We start from the raw sequence: 19408 nt of genomic DNA, 5'->3' as shown, positions 1-19408 counted from the left end.
CTCTGGCCACCAGCCCTTCTTTTCACCCCTTCCTCCCTAAGAGAGGGGAAGGGCAAGAGCAGGGGAGGAGGCTGCATAAGCCTCAGAGTCGCCTTCAGCCAAGGCAGGCTTATGTGGGTCCCTGGCGTGGGGCATGGTGCTCCGCGCTGCCTGCTTCTCCCTCACCTTCTCACACAACCACCTTCCTGTCTATCTCAACCCAGCCTCTAAGGCTTGTATGCCCTTCCTGAGACAAAGCAGAAGGTCTTTCCCTCTCATCCCCAAGTTTTGCCACCAAAATCGTCTGCCCACACAGCCTGGAAGTCAGCTGAGCTCACAAACACATATTGTGGCTGCCTGTTACTGCTAGCATTCGCCTTCCCCACCTCCGCCTTCACACCCCTCTTTGAATGCAGCCTCCCTGGGGCATGTACAGCCTGCCCACCCTGCTTAAAATGTGTTTCACACTACACAGCATCATGAACAGCCTATGCAAGTAGGCTGAGGGAGAGCATGTACGTACTATCCTATTTATCTATGTTTATTTTTATTTTGTTTGTATTTGTTTATTATTCATTTCCACTGAAATATTATAGCTGCCAGCTGGCTCCCAGATTGAGAGCCAGCAAACACCCTTGGGGAGTTTCCAGCCTCGCTTCTTCAAGCACGTCTTCTATGCTGTACATCAGGAATTTTTTGAACAAGGTTTCTTCCAGTGCGTAGGTCACAGATAGACTGGGTGAGGCACATGGGGGAAAACCTCTCTCTCCCGATACCATGGTAACAGTTTTGAGTTTGTTCCAAACAGTAGCTCATCTTTGTGCTACCACTTTTAAGGTCCCTTCCTTCATATGGAACTGTGAATACAGTGATAGCACTTCCCAGTGCACGCTGCCTCACTGGCAAATGAGAATCATCTTGCTATTTCTATGCAAATGGATTTAATTACATTATTACAAACTGTTATTAGTAAAAGGCCTCAGAAGAAAAGCCTGACACTTCCGTAAGCTCCACTCCAGCACCAAAGCTACTCTTCTAAGCCTACATGACAGTGGATAGGGATTTCGCGTGTCTAGGCTGCACTGTGCCAGAATTTCACAAGTGGAGAGCACCATAATTCAAATACCCATCAACAGTGCAATAAAGCATATTTGAAGTATGGTTCTGACCAAGTAACATTATACAGTAATTTTTGTCAAGAAATTGAGACTGGAAATGCAATCACTTTCCCACTGAAAATGATCACAGAGAAAACATTTAAGTGTTAATAGGACAATTTTGTCAGGAATGCATCACTAATATTGTCACCCATGCTGTGTGTTCAAAAAAATCAGACCATGAGGGTTCTTGGTAGGAGCTATGCTGTATAAAGCACCGTCTTCACTGGAAGAAGTATATATACCTTCTGAGCCCTATTTATGATTTTAAACAATTGGGAAAGTTTGTGAAAACCCAGGTGCCTCAGCCATTTGAGGTTATATTTAGGCATCAAAAAAAGTAATCTGACTTCTAAAGGTGCTGAGCAAAGCACCCCCAACTGCAGTCAATTAGTGGCATATATAATTTCAAAGCGCATCCTGACCACACACAAACATAAAAATGCAGTTGGCCAGATTGTGAGCTAGCACATAAGCTTTATACCAGTTGAGAGCCCACCCTGATATTTCAAGAGATTTTGCTGTAATTATGTATGTTTTTAGGTGGATCTCAACCCCTGCTTGGATTTTTGAATGCCTTCTTTCAAGCACAGGACAAGACCATCACCCAGAGGAGCTGCTTGTCCATTTTTTATCCCTGGCTTTGTTTTTAGGCAGTTTAAATGTTTCAGGCCTTCAGCACTCCTGAATATAAACTGGTGGTAGTGTTTTCATGTACATGGTGTAACCATTGTCATTCAGGGAGCTGAAAATATTATCATTAAGAAGAAAAAGAAAGGATCTTTGTGTGATCTAAAAGCATCGTGGCATGAACAGAACCTGCACTGGATGTTCCAGTAACACAGGGAAATAGGACTCCTCAAAAAAATTACTTCACCGGTCATGAGAGAAACAAGAACACCACCGATCTCTTCTTAAAGCAAATCTCTCGTTTATTGTTTATCTGCAGAAAAGAGACATGGATAAATTGCAGAGACATTATTTCAGCAGTCACCTTTGGAAAAAACAGTTTCTAAAGATAAAATGAAACATACAGTTCTAAAAATACATTCCAATATGGATGGTCAAGGTGGACAAATACTACTTTTTTTTTCCCACAAGAAACTTGTGAGAAAAAAACTCCTTACTACCCGAATCAGGCTTTGCAACTTACAGCTTCTCCTATATTTAAAAGTCCTTTTCAGCTAAGTAAACAGGCTATAAGAGAAAGAAACTATTTCACTTACCCTGCTTCAGCATCCTCATGTAGACATCCACCTGTACCACTTCAAACAAAGAGGATGTGGAGGACATCCATCTACCCTGCAGAGCCTCTTAGCTGAAAACTCCTAGCAGTTTTTCTCTTAGCGCATTCTAATAAAAAAACAGAAGGAAAGAGCACTATCTATCTCACAACACCATATTTTCTTCAAATTCCAAACATAAACCATATGTAGCTTCTATTGCTTCCTTTTCCTTTGCATTCTTTACAGATGTTGTATCTCTAGAAATACTCGTCTCAAAATAGTCACTCTGTTTTGATTTTTTTTCCCAGAAATGTGTTTTTAATTTTTATGTCATTTTTCCTGGAGTTTAAAGGGAAGCATTAGAGATGACCTAACATAATGACTGTGTGTTTTGTAAACATAGACGGAGAGAGGAGGAAGTGTTAGCAAATAACAATGCAGGCTGGAACACAAATAAAAGTAATTTTAAAACCAGTATAAAAATATAGTTACAGCTTCAAAGAAAAGCAATCAGAGTTAAAACCAAATTCTGTTCAAATACTGTTAAAATTTTATGATTTTTACTATAACATTATCTTCAGACTGACATGCTCCATACGCACAGTAAAAGTGTATTTCCAAACATTTTCAGTCATGTTAAACAAAATGACTCCAGAAGTAAAGAGAAAGTTGAAGGAAATGGGATTACTGGAAGAGATGTGGAAATGGTCCTGTTGACTATCAGAATCTGGTAAGATTATATTAGGGAGAAGACGTCCTACTCCAGATTATGAAGACGGACGAAGTGGGGGAAAAAACATATTAAGAATGACAATTTTGTTCTGTGTAAGTCACCAAGTTTCAAAAGCTATTTTTCTTAATTGGCACAAAAGTAAAATGTTTCAAAAGTTTTTGTGAAATATGATGGTAAAGAAAGATGCATTTTCGGACAGAAAATATCAACTGTTTGATTCAGGTCCCTCTGCTGCTTTTTCTCTCATCAGGAAGAACCAATAAGACCACCACCTCAAAACCCTCTGTTGAACATTTGATCATAAATGATGGGTGTAAATGTTTGTGCTTTAAAAAAATTAGCTTTTTAGAAAAACAGTAATACACTGAAGAGTACAGTCTGCAACCCATTTACAGAATGGACGGGAGGAACAGAGAAGGCAAATGGCTGCTCAAGGTCATAAAGAAAATCTTTTGAACCCAAATCTCCAAACAATACAGGGCTTCAGTTACGAGAACAAACATCCTTCCACTGTCCCCAAAACTGATGAAGGTGCTGGAAGTACACATCATTTTTCTCAAAAGCTGCCAACTAGTATAAGAATTATCACTTGCTGTTAAAGTGTTTCAGGTCTCTCTTTAAGAAATGTTTTATTTATGCTCCATAAGAGAATTTATTGCTAACAAGAGGGTCACCACCAAAAGTGTGCACCATCAAAATGCCTCTGTGAGTGTGAGGAAAGATTTCACCATATATATTTTGTGAGGGTACAAGGACATAAAGGTAGAACTTGACCTCAGGAGTGGTAATAGATGGGAAACTTGAAACACAAATGTTTCCTTACCAGGCTGTCTAATGACAGATACCTTGCTGAGACAGTCTGATTTTAAAGTACGCTGACTTCTGAGGATGAAAAGTACAAAGCGTCCCAGATACAGATATCTTTAACTCATCATCTGCCTGGTTCTTGAGGTGAAGTCTAGCAAGATTTTTCCCTAAAAAGAATAAGCAGAAAGTTTTTCAGCCAGCTAACCTGAAGTAACAAATTATTTTCTTCTGCCTCACGTGAATGTAGTAGACTTCACCCAGCAGAAGGGCTGGGGTGTGGAAGGTAAACCCTCAGTTTACGGCTGCACCTCAGTCCTGCATCATGCCTGTCAAAACCTGCGTGAGGGCAACGGGCTCACGAAACAGCGGTCCTTACAGCTGAGCCTGCTCTGTAAGAGGTAGAGAGGTGGAGCAGCCATCTGTGGACAGAAAGGCCCCTTCTCCACAGGACACAATGCCTGTGGCAATCCCAGCACCCCAGGTCCTACCCACGGCACCGCATCTGCCATCGCCAGCTCACTGGACGGAGTCAGGCCCCGTGACTCAGAGAAAGTCACAATCAAACTAAGGATTTGTTAATTGACAGAACTTCCCAAACTGCAACGGAAGTCCCAAATTCTCAGTGCTAGTCCCTTCCTCTTTGTTCCCTGCCATAGTCACTCTTTCTTACCCATTTCAAGCCATGCAGGTCTAGCCACCACTGGTTTTCAAGAGCAAAGGACAAACATTGCTAATCAAACTTTCCTTCTAGAAGTTTGTTTGCTAAGTGGCAAAGCCTCCTTTCCTAAGAGACAGGTTCTTAGGTTCCACAGGTTCCTAAGAGACCACCTGTGTTTCAAAGGGCAAACAAGTTACGAGATTCCCCACTTGTCCATGGGAAACATGTTAAATCCTGTCAGCACACATTAGAACCAACACTGTTGAAATATTGGCAGCACATCAGTCCATGAAACTACTGGAAGCTCTGTTTTCCATTTTAACCATGTATTTGGTCAACTCGTTAAGAGCTAAGTCTTATTTTGACAGCTTTAGGCTAACTATATTACATTAAATTTAATTGCCAGATGTAAGGGATCTAACTACATCTACTCTTTCTATGCATGTAATACTCTTTGCCTGCATATAATTCTAGCCAGGGAGCATTTATGAAAAGACATACAATTCACTGCAGCAGTCCCATCCACTCTGCTTTCCCCAGCCAATCCAGCCCAACAGCAGTCCTCAACTATTCTTCCTGTCTTACGGAAGTCCTCCTCATCTTCCACCCCAAATCTTGCAGTTCAAACTCAATGACATCTCCCACTGAAATCACAGTTGTTTTTACTGAACAAAGATTATAGAGTTTGTCCCAGGTTTTCAAAAACATCAATGGTTTATATCTGAATTAATTAGAGGAAGGGGAAAGTGTTTTAAATTGCCCCTTAATGATGGCATCTCCTCCAAAATGTTTACCTGTTTGAAACCCATGTGGCTTTTATGTTTCTGTGTACTAAAGAATCTGTTCAGCAGCTGGGACTGCTGCCGTTTTGTGAAATTGGGTTCATGCAGCCAGCTACAAAAAAAGAAACTAAATGGGTTCATGGGAACTTATTTTAGATTAAAAGAAAACAAAGACATAGCCTTTAAAAGACCATTTGGGGGGAAAAAAACCCAGAAGATGGCCTTTTGTATGCAGGAAAATCTGATGCTGTTTTCTTTAATTTCCTTGAACAACACATCATTTAAACTTTTTTATCTCCTGTCAGCTCTGCAGAAGACCAGACCTAGGAAAGAAATACAGGCCAGCAGGCAGAACATCATTTTGATCACACAAACCTGATTAAATGCAGAAAAATTAAAAAGAGTCTAAAAGCAGAGAGAACCGCAAAAATCAAAGCAAAAGAGAAAAATGTTTTGCCAAGTCTTGGCATTGAATAATGTTGCGATTCTTAGTTCAGGATCAGCAGGCAGTCAAGGTTTGAAAAGTGGGCAAACCAATAGAATTTGATCTTTGTTGGAGGCATGGACAAGACATACGGAAAGACATGGAACCACGTTTGAACCAGGCTGATATGTGTTTCTCTCATGAGAAAGTGGCACGAAACAGCAGAATCGTTGTGAGATCGGACTAGATTTTGGATTGAAATAACAGAACAACTGCTGTTATTTACTGATTTACTGGTCTTTACTAGTTTTGGAATCTGAAAACCCAGCAGGGCACCAAGCAAGCAGGGCTCAGACAGGGATATGGGAATTGGAATTCCCTCATTTTCAGCTCAAGTCTTCAAGGGCATCAGAGACTCTGGTTACAAGACAGCAGAAGCCCTGGCAGATCAGGGGCAGTTGGAGATTCCATTTTTAAGCCTTCCTTGTCTTCCCTGGCCCAGCGGCACTTGCTGATTATCACCAATTCACATGGGCTCATGTTTATGCCTGTGAAATAGTATATCACAAACTTTCTTATATTAGAAGGAAATGGCTGAGTTGAAACAGTAGAGAGGACATCTGTAGGCCATCTTTCTGCACCGATTTTCTTTCATGACAATTCCAGATAGCCACTGTCATGTCCCAAAGTGCTTTGCAAAATAGGAAGCCTACCATTGCTATAGCAAAAATCATGTTGCTAGTAGCATTACTGTTAACTTCAGCCATGAAGCAACAGTCACTGCAAGGCACGGATTCTTCCTCATCCCACTCGCAGCCCAGAGCAACAACGAGCAAAAAGCAAAGCCATCTGTGCCAAAGGAATTCACTCATAATTACAGAGTGACATGAATTGTCCTCTGCAATTAATGATGGAAAACGTTCTGACTTTGCAAGCTGTTTTGTCAAAACTGAAGAGGAAGCACTGCAACCGCGGTTGCCAGGGAGGGTGGTGTGTATGTACCTGGCACATGCACACGTGTATGTAGTGTGGAAGATGCCTGGCTTGGTGCCACCATATGCTGTTTACCTTCACAGGGGCTCCCACTGGAATAGGCAGCAGAAAAGGAAACAGCAGCTCTCTAAAGAACTAAATCTGTTGGTGAAGATGAATGGATGCACACAGCATATTTCACTAACTCTGATAGTCAAGTTCACAATGCTGAGTTATCTGCCATGCTACAAAATTTAACCTCCCTTGCCCTTTACCCAGGAGAAATGACCAGGTATTTCTTGAACCATGCTCATCAAAGCAATCGCTTGCAAGTTCAAGAAAGCCCATGCAACTAACGTCTTGTTGCAAAAGCATTGCCTTCAGCTGAGGTCCCCAGCGCTTCTGGCATCAAAATTGTTCTGAACCTTTAAACACACAGCAGATATTGACATTAATGCAAGCCTGGAGCTTGCCTATTTGCTTCTGTGCAGTGACCAGCAGTTCTGACGCAGATCACCAGTGCTGCTGTTTGAAGAAGCTGGGGTACGTCAAAAGGTGACCTAACAACTCTGACACACATGCCTGCTGACAAGTAATAGATTCAGCTTCTTTGATGTCAGACAAGGTTTGATAGAGCCCAACTTGGCTAGTCGGACAAATAGTCACCATGTGTATACAAGATAAAGATGTGCATTTGGCAGGGGGAGGGGAGCTGCTCTCTTGTAAAATTCTGAGTAAGTTTTCCTGAAAAAAGAAATTTACATTTTAATCTCAAGTAAATATCACAGTTTGTCTGTGCTTTGTAATGCAATATTAATATTGCATTATGCTATTCTTCATGTATCAAATGAAATGAGTCCTGACATATGGCTTTCTTCAGAGAAGTTTCATTTTTCATAGTTACTGAAATGCACTTTACAAGTGTTAGACTCCCCCCTCCCTCAAACTTGCACTGCACTTTCTCACAAGTAGTGAAGTGGGGTTTTTTCCACCCAAATTGCATGTAATAAAAGAGAGGCAATTGCACTCTCACAAGAAACTGTAAACACACTGTTAATACAAGCACCTACTCCTTTGAAAAGCCTGCTTCTTGGTAGACACGCTCTGCTATTTTTTCCTGAGTGTTATGTCAATACAGAGAATCTGAAGTATTTCCAAGAGGTGGTCTAGAAGAGGCACTAAAGCACAGGAATGAGCACTAAGATATTTTTCCCACATTTGACACAATCAAGAGAGCCACGGCAACTCCAAACCTGTAGTGGATGGCAATTGACATACTGTGGCTAAGGAACCACTTCCAGGTTTTGATGCTGATTGTCCTTTACTCAGACGATACTTCTTCAGCATTGTGGGTTTGTTTTTTAAGGCTGGAGGGGGTCATTATTGCCTCCAGCATCAGTTTGTAACAGCCACATACACTGCAAAAACCATGAAAGACAGGCAATACTCTGTATCAAGGTGCCCATTTCTAGAAGGGATCCTAACCCAGTGAGCTTTTACAATGGCTAGGCAGCCCTGTCTGATGCTGTTACAACTAAGCAAAGCACAGGTTGCCATGGATGATATGCAGTTAGCATGAGATTTTCTTCATGTCATAACTGTTTTAAGGTCTGATATTGCAAGTCACTAACACATAAAGTGACAAATGCTCATTCAGCAACCTGAAGCTAATAAAAAAATAATTACTGCTTGTCATTATGTGAGAAGAAGCTGACTACGCTAGCTGGGCAAAGGAGGAAACTGAGAGGTGAGATTTTACAAAACCAATTTTTAGCTAGTTAAGTAATGTTTGTGAAATTTAATGAGACTATTAAAACTGTCTGGACTCGAGGGTGCCATAAGGTATTCATACCACTTTAATCTTGGTTTTGTTTTGATAGCCAGAAAATGGTGAAGTGTAATTCAGTCATATTTATCATTTTCATCTTATTTCAAATTTGATGTTATTTACACTTTAATATTTTGAGATGTACATATGTAAGTTGCTGCTTGTACTGTTTCTTTTCAGTGAAATGATATCAAGCAAAACTGCTTTATTTCTGCACCAAAACACACACGAAAATGATAACCAACTCTCTTTAAATTATTTTCATTAAGGATTACTTTCCATTTCACACCTGAACTTCAAGATTTACCTGATAATATGAAATAGCATTTTCATACTAAGGATTTGTTGGCTACTTTTAAGCTGTCCTTCTTCTAATTGAATTTGGCCTTAATGGACGAGAAAAAAGCAAAAGGAGAAAAATAATCTTTCTTGGTGCTTCTGCCCGCAAGGTACAACATGAAGTTGAAAAGGTTCACTAAGCTGAAAGAGTAACACACAATTTTCCTTTGCATTTAAAGGATAAAATTGTCCCAGTGAGAATGGACTTTTTCACTGATCTAGGCTAAAGCCTAGGTCTGTCTTTATTTATGAAACAGATTGGCTTTTTTCAGAAAAGGCCAGTCATAATAGTATGGCTACCCACCCTCATGATTATAGTCAGGACACTGATTTCATCGATTCATGCCACACCAGCAGCATCAGCCACAACATTTTGGAATTGTTTTGTGTCCTACCAGTCACTTTTTCCTCCCGTTCATAAGTACCTTTTCAAGACAGCTATTTCTGTCTTGAGACAGAGGCAGATTGTGCAAATCTTGAGGCAGATTTCTTTTTTTTCTTTATTTTATTTTTTTTTTTAAGCTGTCCTTCTTCTAATTGAATTTGGCCTTAATAGACGAGAAAAAAGCAAAAGGAGAAAAATAATCTTTCTTGGTGCTTCTGCCCGCAAGGTACAACATGTTTTTAGAATTTAGGATAAGGAAAAGCATGCTGGATTGATTCCAGTTACTTGACTTTTGGAGAGAATATCCATCCCCAAAATAGCTTTCATGGTTGTTACTTGCCAATTGACACAAATTAAGAGCAGATTGTTTTCATTTGATTTCTTCTTCTCTCAGGTCTCTAATTTCATATTCCTGCTATAGCTTCCCCATCTTATTCCCGAACCTCCCTCACTTCCTTGCACACTGCTATAAAAAGGAGCATTTTCTTTCTTCATCAGTGCTCAGAAGCTTGATTCAGAGCTTTAGTATGACTAATGGAAAATAATGTTTACAAATTTAATTGAGTGAAGAAAGGTTTGGAAAGGATTTTCAGCATGCGTACTTATGTTTGTTCTGATGTGGCTTTGTGTGATTGTTAGGGAATACTTAGCTAACTTTATAGAAAATAAAAAATGTGGTTTTCTGCAGCTTTCTGTTTACAAAGAAAAAAAAGAGGAGTTTAATCTCATCAATATATTCACCCTCCACAACTAACAGCAAGTATGAAAAAGAAAATGGAAAATAGTTGGTAGATCTACAAAACCCAGGGTTTTTAAGACAGAGCTAGGTGACATTAACATACTTCTGAGTAAGAGGATTTTTTTTAAAATCAGACACCAGGTGTGTAAATAAAACTGGTTTTGTTCCATCTTCCCTGCTATATAAAACTAATAGAAATTCAACTCATCATGTTGATATCTACTTGATCTCACATGCCAGGAGGCCTTCCTCTTCATTGCTCTTGTCCTGGCAATAAGGGAGGTATGTGGACTGTAAGAGGACGTAGATTTACAGAGGAAGGAACACATGATGGGAAGTTCAGGACTGCTGCGATGAGAGGATAAAGAAGCCATTGTAATCACTCACGTGTCACTTAATATTTTTTGACAGCAGCTGCTCCTCTCTGTACTCGAGCACCTTTCATTCTAAGTTAACCAGGTTTTCAACATGGAATAGCTGGAACAAAGAGCACACATACTGGAATTTGCAGTACAGGGTCCCTGAAAGCCTCGCATACATAGCTTGTAAAGGAACAGCCCAACTCATTTATTTCTCTATGAGTTCACAGTTTAAACAAAACATATAAATCAGATTGTTAATGCTCAGTGGTAGTAAACAGCCCAAGGTTGCTCTAGGACAAAGGAACACTGCAGGCCTAGTTCTGTTGATGGGCAACTTTAAAAGTTATTCTGAAATGACATGTATATAACAAAATAAACGCATCAAAGGAATGCTCAGTTATTTTCTAAAATGTTTTTGAAAGTATAGGATGAGAGGGGGGATGTTGTGGACTTGGATTAAACAACAGCAGGAAGAAATACAAACTGAATTTCAGTAGATTTAGCAAACCATTGAGGAATGGCTTATAATGGTTTGGAACCATTTAGGAGTGGATACTACAGATCTCCGCAGGCCATTAACTTAGCATAAGCCTTAATGTCAAGAAGCTGCTGTAAAGAAGCCTGTAGCAGTTTCATAACCATGACCAGACATGGCTTGTATATACTAGGCAATTAGTTACAGCTTAGTGTGACAAGTATACTTTTGTCTCTAGATCAAGCTGCCAACTTCTTTCATTTTATTTTCCTCTTTACAATTGATGAAGAAATAAGAGAAGAATTAAAATGCAAAGGGACAAGCTAGGTACAATTGCCATGTCTGCACCATGCTGGGTTGAAATCCCTCAGTGGACTGTCTTGCATCATATAAGGTATTTGCATGCCCCTAGAGTGTCATTTATCCCTTATCCCTTTATGTAAATTAATGCAGTTGTTTGGCTTGTGAACAGCATGTTGTTAGTTTTTATAGTTGTTTGCAGGGTGAAAGAGTGTTATATTTAGAGATACATTAACGCAACAGGAATATTCTCTGGAGCTATTGTCCACAGCTAAAATACTGATATGAGAAAGAAGGGGCCTGAAAAAGCCAGCCCTTTATGACAATGTGTAGGCAGAGTCAATTTTCTTCCAGAAAAGACCCTAGCTGAGACTATTCATATTAGCATTCAGCCTTTGTTGAACATCTCCCTCATAAAACTGGCCTATGTCTGCTTATTAATAAAGTATTTTGTTTCTCTGGACTCCTCATTAAAGGAGAAGGAACTGATCGTGCCCAAGAGTTGCATTACTGCTATTCGGCTCCCACCTCTCCTATTAAGAATTCCCCAGCCACCAGGTCTGCGGCTAAGTAACATTAACATAAATTTTCCAGGGGAAAGACTGCAGCACAAACAGAGTCCTGGAGAGAAAGAAAGGTGGCCTGGCTAATGCCTAGGCTTACACACTGTGTCCTGCAAGTCCTTCCATATTCAGGGGACTTCACCAGCTGCTGAAAACCTGTTTGCACAAGAGGCGGTCTTGGGGTCCGAGAGGAATCTGCAAAGCAAATGTCATGACACTTTTTGGCAGAGATAGTGCTGGGGGAAGAAGACACAACGTAAGACTAATACAAGTCAATAGATGTAAAAGTACTGAACAGCACTGGTGAAAAGCCTTACAGCTGTTTTCTCGGGTATTTGTGCAACCTGCTGAGGGAACTGCATGCTAAAAAGTCTCATAAAGTGCAGGTTTAAAAGCTCAGTCTATCTATCTTGTCTGTCTCTGGTATAATAACCAGATTGTATTTCAGTGTGGCTCTTTTCTCAGGCACAAAATTGGAAATCTTTACTTGTGCCTATATCTGCTTTCAGCAATGACTTTCCGCGTACTACTGATACGCAATGTTGAACAGACACTGTCCAGCCCCAGAAACAGAAAGCATATAAACTTATCAAGGTGCTGCTGCTGCACCTGAGCTAATCAGTAGTAGGCCTAACGAGCCCAGGCAAAACCCCACATTAATTCAGTTTTCATGCTGTTAGGACCCAGGCGAGCACGTCTGCTGTGCTGTGCTCAGCTCCACTGTGCGGTACGTAGGTGTCCTCTGTGGACATTATCCATCGTACCTATGTGTTGTAAGCTGTTGAGGTGGTGGAAGAGTACCGTCTCCTTTTCTGTCTCTGCAGAATTGAGTTTAGAACCTTTAAAATCTTTGAGGGATTGTGTTTTACAAGATTACAGTAAATAACCGCATAATGGCATAATAGGGAACACATATTTGTCATAGAGGCAAGTTTTTGTAGTTGTAGGAAGTATTTGGAAAGCAAAGTATGAAAATGAAAGAGTGCACTTGTACTGAAAACCTAATTTGAAAGTTACAGGTAAGCAGTCTGCCAAGTGATAGATAAAAATACGCAATTAATGTTACAAATAAAAAATAAAGCCCTCCCCCTCATTCAATGGTAATCATTCTTTAAATAGTTTAAAAATTGTTGGGGCTCATTTGTGGGAGGGAAGGAGAGAACAAGGGAAATAGCAGTTATTTCCTTCCTCCAAACTCTTTGCCATGCAAAGAATTGAGCTCCAAAATTCCCAAATGAGTTTCACCTGTTACGGAGGGTTTGCACGTGTCTGATGGTCCTCTGGAGGCAGCTCTCCCAGTAAGCCAACCCTTCCCACAGCAGCGCACAGTAGCCGCAGCTTCTGATACAGCCACAGATGGGGCGGGGAATGGGCTCCTGTAAAATTTCTGTCATATTCAGGCTTTGCTCTGCTTCTTCTTGGTTGTCACTGCCCAAGTAAGTTGCTGGCCTTGCATTGATGGAAATAGGTGCTGCTCACCCATAATGCATCCCCCAAGGACCCACAACCCAGGTAAATAGAGGCTGATGGACGGTTTTAGGAAGGGGAAGCGGGGCCTGAGGTCTGTACCAGAGCTGGAAGGTAAAGGCAGGCTTCCAGGCAACGAGCCCTGACCCCACTCACCACCTCTGCCTCCCCAGCACAGCCACAAGCCTCCAGCTCAAATGAAAGCTGTGGGCCTACTGTGTGCAGCCAGCTTTTTGGAAGCCAGGGCATCTGACTGCTATCAGCACACAAACCACAAACACCACCACCTTCTTTTAGGTGTTCTGTGACCTGTCCAAGTTAGGCATTTCCTCTCATGAGCACGAAAACTTAGAAATGTAGTTTGAGAACATTCACTCCCTCCCTCTAATGACACTGTTCAACCTCAAGCGTTGAGACAGAACAGAGAGAAACTGACTTCTTTGAAGAAGTGTGGGCTGGGAGTGAAGCTAGCGACTCCAGACCAGTTAAGGTGTATGATGTTCACAAACACTTCAGTGGTGAGGGCCAGACATGTGGCAGACAGCAAAACACAACGAAAGTGGCAGAGGAATAAGAGAGTGACATTTAGATTTGTGGAGAGTCCTTGACTTTCTTGAGACAACATACAGTTTTGTAGTTTAATATACTATATGTAGAAATGTGTCTCTTTGCTAGTCACCTATTTATCACAAGTAAAGCTTAAGACTCCCTAAATTTCAGCTTATCAGTGTATCAAACACACAGTTCTCTTGTGCTCATAAGCAAAAATTGTCGGACAAGAGTAGAAAAGCAGGTAAACTCATAAGGTAATGTTCCCGATGTGAACAGTAGAATGGAATTAACTGAGAAATTGCCCATACTAAACACAGGCAAATTCTGTGCTTGTCTTCTGTCATACTGATGACTACATACCAGAAACCTTTTATATTTTAAAAAATATTTAAAAGAAAGAAAAAATGTGAAAGAAATCTGGATGAATGCCAGTCTAAGGAGTTATAGGCATGCAAAACCAGTTTATTCAGAGTTTCTTTTCCTTCTACGTGGAGGCCCCATGGCACTGCTGGGAACTCTGCTCAGTAGCATACTTTGTAGTTCACTGACTGGGATTTTCTGTGTCTATGTTATTAATGGTAAGTAGTTGGTAAATGTGTAAATCATTGCACATCGAGATAATACAGAACAGTACCCACTGTGGTATTATAAATCTCTAAAATTGATTCTTAAACTAGCTGAGATGTAGTCTAGGGTTGCTTGTTCAGGCTTAATTTGACTTATCAGCTATGATACCATCTGTATTTGAAGAGAAACAGCTGCATTTTCAGCTACTAAAGCTGACTTGAGCACTTTATAAAAGAGACCAGTTGAATCAACACAGATACAATCTCTTTCATATTCATTAACTGTCCCAGCTGAAAAATGTTCCAAAGCAAATAAATGAAGCAAAACCAAGCAATAATACAAGTGTAGCATTTCAGTGAATGGAAAATTTTCTGTTTCTGAAACCAGTGAGAGCCTTCCCCACCCCAGTGACAGAAAACTTTTTATCCAGGCATGCAAGTGACAAATGGGCTCCTAGAGGTCTTCTAAAGAAAAAAGCTATTCCCTGTGCCTGCGCAGTGCTCCCTGCCACCCAGACCTCCCGGGGCACAGGCTGGGAACCCACCAAAGCACACTGGCTCCCTATGCTCGGTCTCCTCAGAGGAGACTGGGACATGGAGAGGGCAAGCGGTGCCATACCATGCACCACCGTGCTCACCGGGGCCCATCATGCTGCTGGGGAGTGACCGCTTCCCTCTTGGGTCTCCATCCACATGAGCAGGAGACGGTAGTGCCCAGGTGCTTGGTTCTCCGACAGCCTTCCCGCAGCAGGCTCAGGACTCCCTGTCCAGGGACTCGGCTCTCACCATTAGGCTCTCTTGAATGCAGCTTGGCTTATTCCAGGCTGGGCTTTTTTAGGGAAAAGCCATTAGTTTAAGATATCCAGAAAGAACTGCTCTTTCAACCAGTTGCATTTGACTGAAAGTTACATACCACTACCCCTCAGAGAGGGCAATAAAAATCCAGGCCCAAAAGAGGCAATTTTGCCTGCTGCTGTTTTGGTCTTTTGCCCATTGGAGACTGGGAGTCCCTGCGGCGGAGTCTCACACATGCCTGAGGCTAGCTTGGCTCCTGGCAGCCCTGCTGCACCTCTCGGGGCATGGCCTGCAGGATCTCACACAGAACAGCAGGAGAGAGAGACAAGAAGGGACTGGCCTTAAGGTTAAAAGCCTTCTGATGCTCAGGAGGCTGGAGCTGTTACCATCGTGGGGACTCCAACGTGCTTTTCCTGTGAGCAAGAGATCTGTCATAAGTTTAATTTAAGAAATATTAAATCAATTAATTTTGTTGTTGTCCCCAGTCACAACGCCCCAGCTACATTGGCCAAAACTAATCATGGTATCAAAAAGAGAAGCAAGTTTAAAATTATGCCCAAATACAGGCTTGGAAATCACAGCCAGTCCCACTCCATTATCTACCAAGTGAGATGCAGGCACTTGGAAACCGCAGAGGAAAGAAATCGTCTTTATTACTGTACTCCACTTTCATTATTACTACTTTTGCCTGTGCTGAAGGGGGATGAGGGAGATGATTAAGTCCCTGTTAGCTGAGATCCCTGGGCAAAACCCTCCAGGTAGCTAGCCAACAGCTTCTCAAAGCTTTGCATGCGGTGCTGACTTATGGCACAAGCAACCTGAATCCATCTTTCCGTAAAACATGCTGGAATAATGCAGACCCTCTGTGGGCCTTTTCCGAGCCTGGATGGTGCCTCAATACAGCCATGTGCGTCAGTCCATCTCACCACAGCATGGAGTCTAAACGGAGGGGATGAGGGGCGTTTCTGTTTGTCTTCTAAAGATACCTTTCATCAAACACTGAACACAACAGACACGCTGCCAAAGATCCTTCCTCCAAAGAGCTTCATAGGATGAACACATCCATCTCCCCAGGGAATTAAAACTTTCAGTAATATTTTTATGTCTTATATTATGCGGAGCAGAAATCCTAAATAACGAAGTGTCAAAACAAGACAAATAAGACAATCTGTTTGCTCGAGCAGGGACAGGCAGAACAGAGCCTCCCGCGCCATGAATGTCATGAAACTAACTAAGTGTAACAACACAGCCTGAAATCTTGTTCCTCTGCACATCTGTCCTTTCAGTGTTTGCCTGGCCTACTTAAAAACCTTCCTAAGTTTCAATTTCGATGTTGGGGTTTTTTTTTCCTTTTTAAATAAAATAGGCAGAATTTTTTCTCCAAGGAAAACGTAGATAATATAGCAGGATGGTGTCACAAATGGCAGTGTGCGTTGGCAGGCCAGAGACCTTAGAGAGTGTATTTTCCACTTCCAGTCACAGGGCCCAACAGAAATTATATGAAGCATACTAGCAAACCCAGGTGATGCCTTTACTAAGCATCTTAATTCAGTATCTTCATTTTAACGAGGCACAGGGGAGAATCCTTATTTTGCAAACCTGACATATTATTCAGCTTACAATATGAAATACACACCCAGCCTTTAAACTCAGCTAATCGGTAGAGATTGACTGGAGAACAGTGTGTAAATACACTGCTCAGCTGGAAATTTAGAATGTTTAATAAAGAAAAATACACAATGTTTCTGCATATATTGTATCTGTTTCATATAATACACAGCACAGCATTATAAAGGAAATGAGAATAATCAATTGTAGCTTTGTTTATCCAAGCAATCTAAGACAGAAATCTACTTTCCAGTCCTGTAAACTATTTACTATGTCCAGTAGAAACTGATTTCTAGTAACATCTGTGGCAGCTATTACATAGGAATTAGAAAGGGGTGAATTTAAGTGCACAGGTAACTGGAAAATATACACATGGTTGCGAGAAACGAATTTGAATTGAAAAGGGATGCTTTTCAGTTTTGATTAAAGCATTTTTGAATCTGTGTTACTACAAAGGAAGCATAATGAAGCCTGATGAAGAGAAATTGCAATGGATCATTGCACAACTACTTCTGTTTCCTGCTACCTACCGGAAGAATAGAAGTGACATCTCACGCCACTTGTGACAGACCAGAGATGGCACCAGTCATCATGTCAGCAGGGAACTCACCACGGGCAGCTGGGAACTCCAGCTACCTAGAAAGCCAATGTCATAAGATGACCCCTTAAGTGGTATGAGTGGCTGCAAATGAAAGACTGTAAGGAAATAACTGTGCAGGTTGTAGCTGTGTCACTTAGAGTCATCATAGCAAAAAATGTCTTCTCAGGTAAAATCAAATACTTGGACGCTGATGTCCCTAGCAAGAGCCAGTACACCAGGCAGAATGGCAATGATAACCAATGTGTTGTTGAGGTGGAAGGGAACAACAGGTCAGCTGCCAGGAGACTTATCTTCCTTCATCAATGCCTGATCACCTGTCAGGAAGTTATCACCAATGCACCCCAGAGACTCTCTGGATTGCTTGTGCCCTGTTGGGTTGTCCATCCAGCAGTTACCAGGGTGGCTGAAGTCCTCTACGTGGACCAAGTCTTGCAAATGTGAGGCTTCTTGCAGGTGTCTGAGAGGCCTCACCTACTTACACTTCCTGGTCAGGCGATCTGCAGCAGACACCCACTACAACATCATTCATATGTTGGTGTTCTCACTAATCAAGTGATTTGTGAGATCACTTGGCTCACTGCCCATCTCAAGGTAGAGCTCCATTCAATCCCACCACTCTCTCACAGAAAGGGCTCACATAAACTCCTCCTCCTCTCCTTCCTGGCTTGTCCCTCTAAAAAGCCTGTATTCACCCATGGCAGGACTCCTTCATGTGGACTATCCCACCACATCTCCATGATCCCAGTGAGACCTTAAACCTGCAGATGCAGACAGACCTCTGATCACACCTGTGTGTCCCCAGGGCTGCAGGCATTAGTGTGAGGGTGCTTCCAACAGGCACCCAGTTGCGCCGGTTTCCCAGAAAGGACATGGTAGGTTTCCTCACAGTGCCATGGTATTTAGGCTGAAAGCCCTAATGTGCAAGGGCTTTGTTGATGCAACACAGGCTGTACAGAGTCATTCACATCAGATTATTAGCATTTCCATTTTCATAATGGAATATTACTCTCTAGCAAACACATATATATGCACATACCTATAAAAACAAAAAAATCACACATTAGCCAGAAATACCAATTCATAATAACGACAGGCAGCACACTAATGAAGAGCTAAGTTAGCTGCCTCCAGTAAGATTCGGTATGCCTGTCTGAACAGTAAATTATTGTTGCTTTAGTGGGTGTTTGTGAGAAACACAATGCCGTTTTTACCCCATGTGTAATAATTTTGGGTATTTGTTACGGTTTCATGTTATGAGAATGGCTGCTCTGAAATACCCAGCTGATGTATGTTACAAATTCCCAATGAAACTAATGGTGCACACAAGAAATAAATCTACTTTTGTATTTGCAGCAGGAATCATTTCATTTGGTTTGGCGGTTTTTTGCTTTCCTGGAAAAGGCCAAACACCTGCCTGCTGATGGGAAGTAGTGAGTGAATTCCTAATTCTGCTTTGCTTGCATATACTCGGCTTTTGCTTTATGTGTTAAACTTTCTTTATCTCAACCCATGAGTTTTCTCATTTTTACCCTTCTGAGTGTCCCCCCTAACTCACTGGGCGGGGCTGAGCAAGTGGCTGCGTGGGGCTCAGCTGCCAGTCGGGGTTAAACCACGACAGAACCATTCTCTGTAGTGGGTATTCCCTTTCCTGACCCAGTGATATATCTGGACACAGTTAAGGTAACATGGTGATTTAATTGTCTGACTCCACCTTCAAATCAGGTACGTAGACATCTGGGGTCTGGTGATGCAATCACACTGCACCTGCGTCTTTGGCAACTTTCCAGCACACATAAAAAAAAGATAATAATCCAGTTTCTAAAATCTGTCTGTAAAATAAACACAAAGCAATTAGAGAAGGGTCACAGAAGACTATTTCTGCTGGACATCCATAACACAAAGAACAGAGTTTTCATGCACCAGCAAACTACACTAAATTCAAAAAGTGGGAAACAGAAAAAAATCCAGACTTCTGTAATTCCCGGTTATGCTCAGATAGGGTTTTTATTACAAAAACTAGAACTCAGCAGGTTTAAATGACCAGGGATTAAAACAACAATGTCCACTGCTGTTCAGTCTAGCCTAACACA

This window comes from Chroicocephalus ridibundus, chromosome Z (assembly GCF_963924245.1).
Source record: "Chroicocephalus ridibundus chromosome Z, bChrRid1.1, whole genome shotgun sequence".
NCBI classification, from domain to species: Eukaryota; Metazoa; Chordata; class Aves; order Charadriiformes; family Laridae; genus Chroicocephalus; species Chroicocephalus ridibundus.
Note: the sequence above shows the minus strand (reverse complement) of the source record.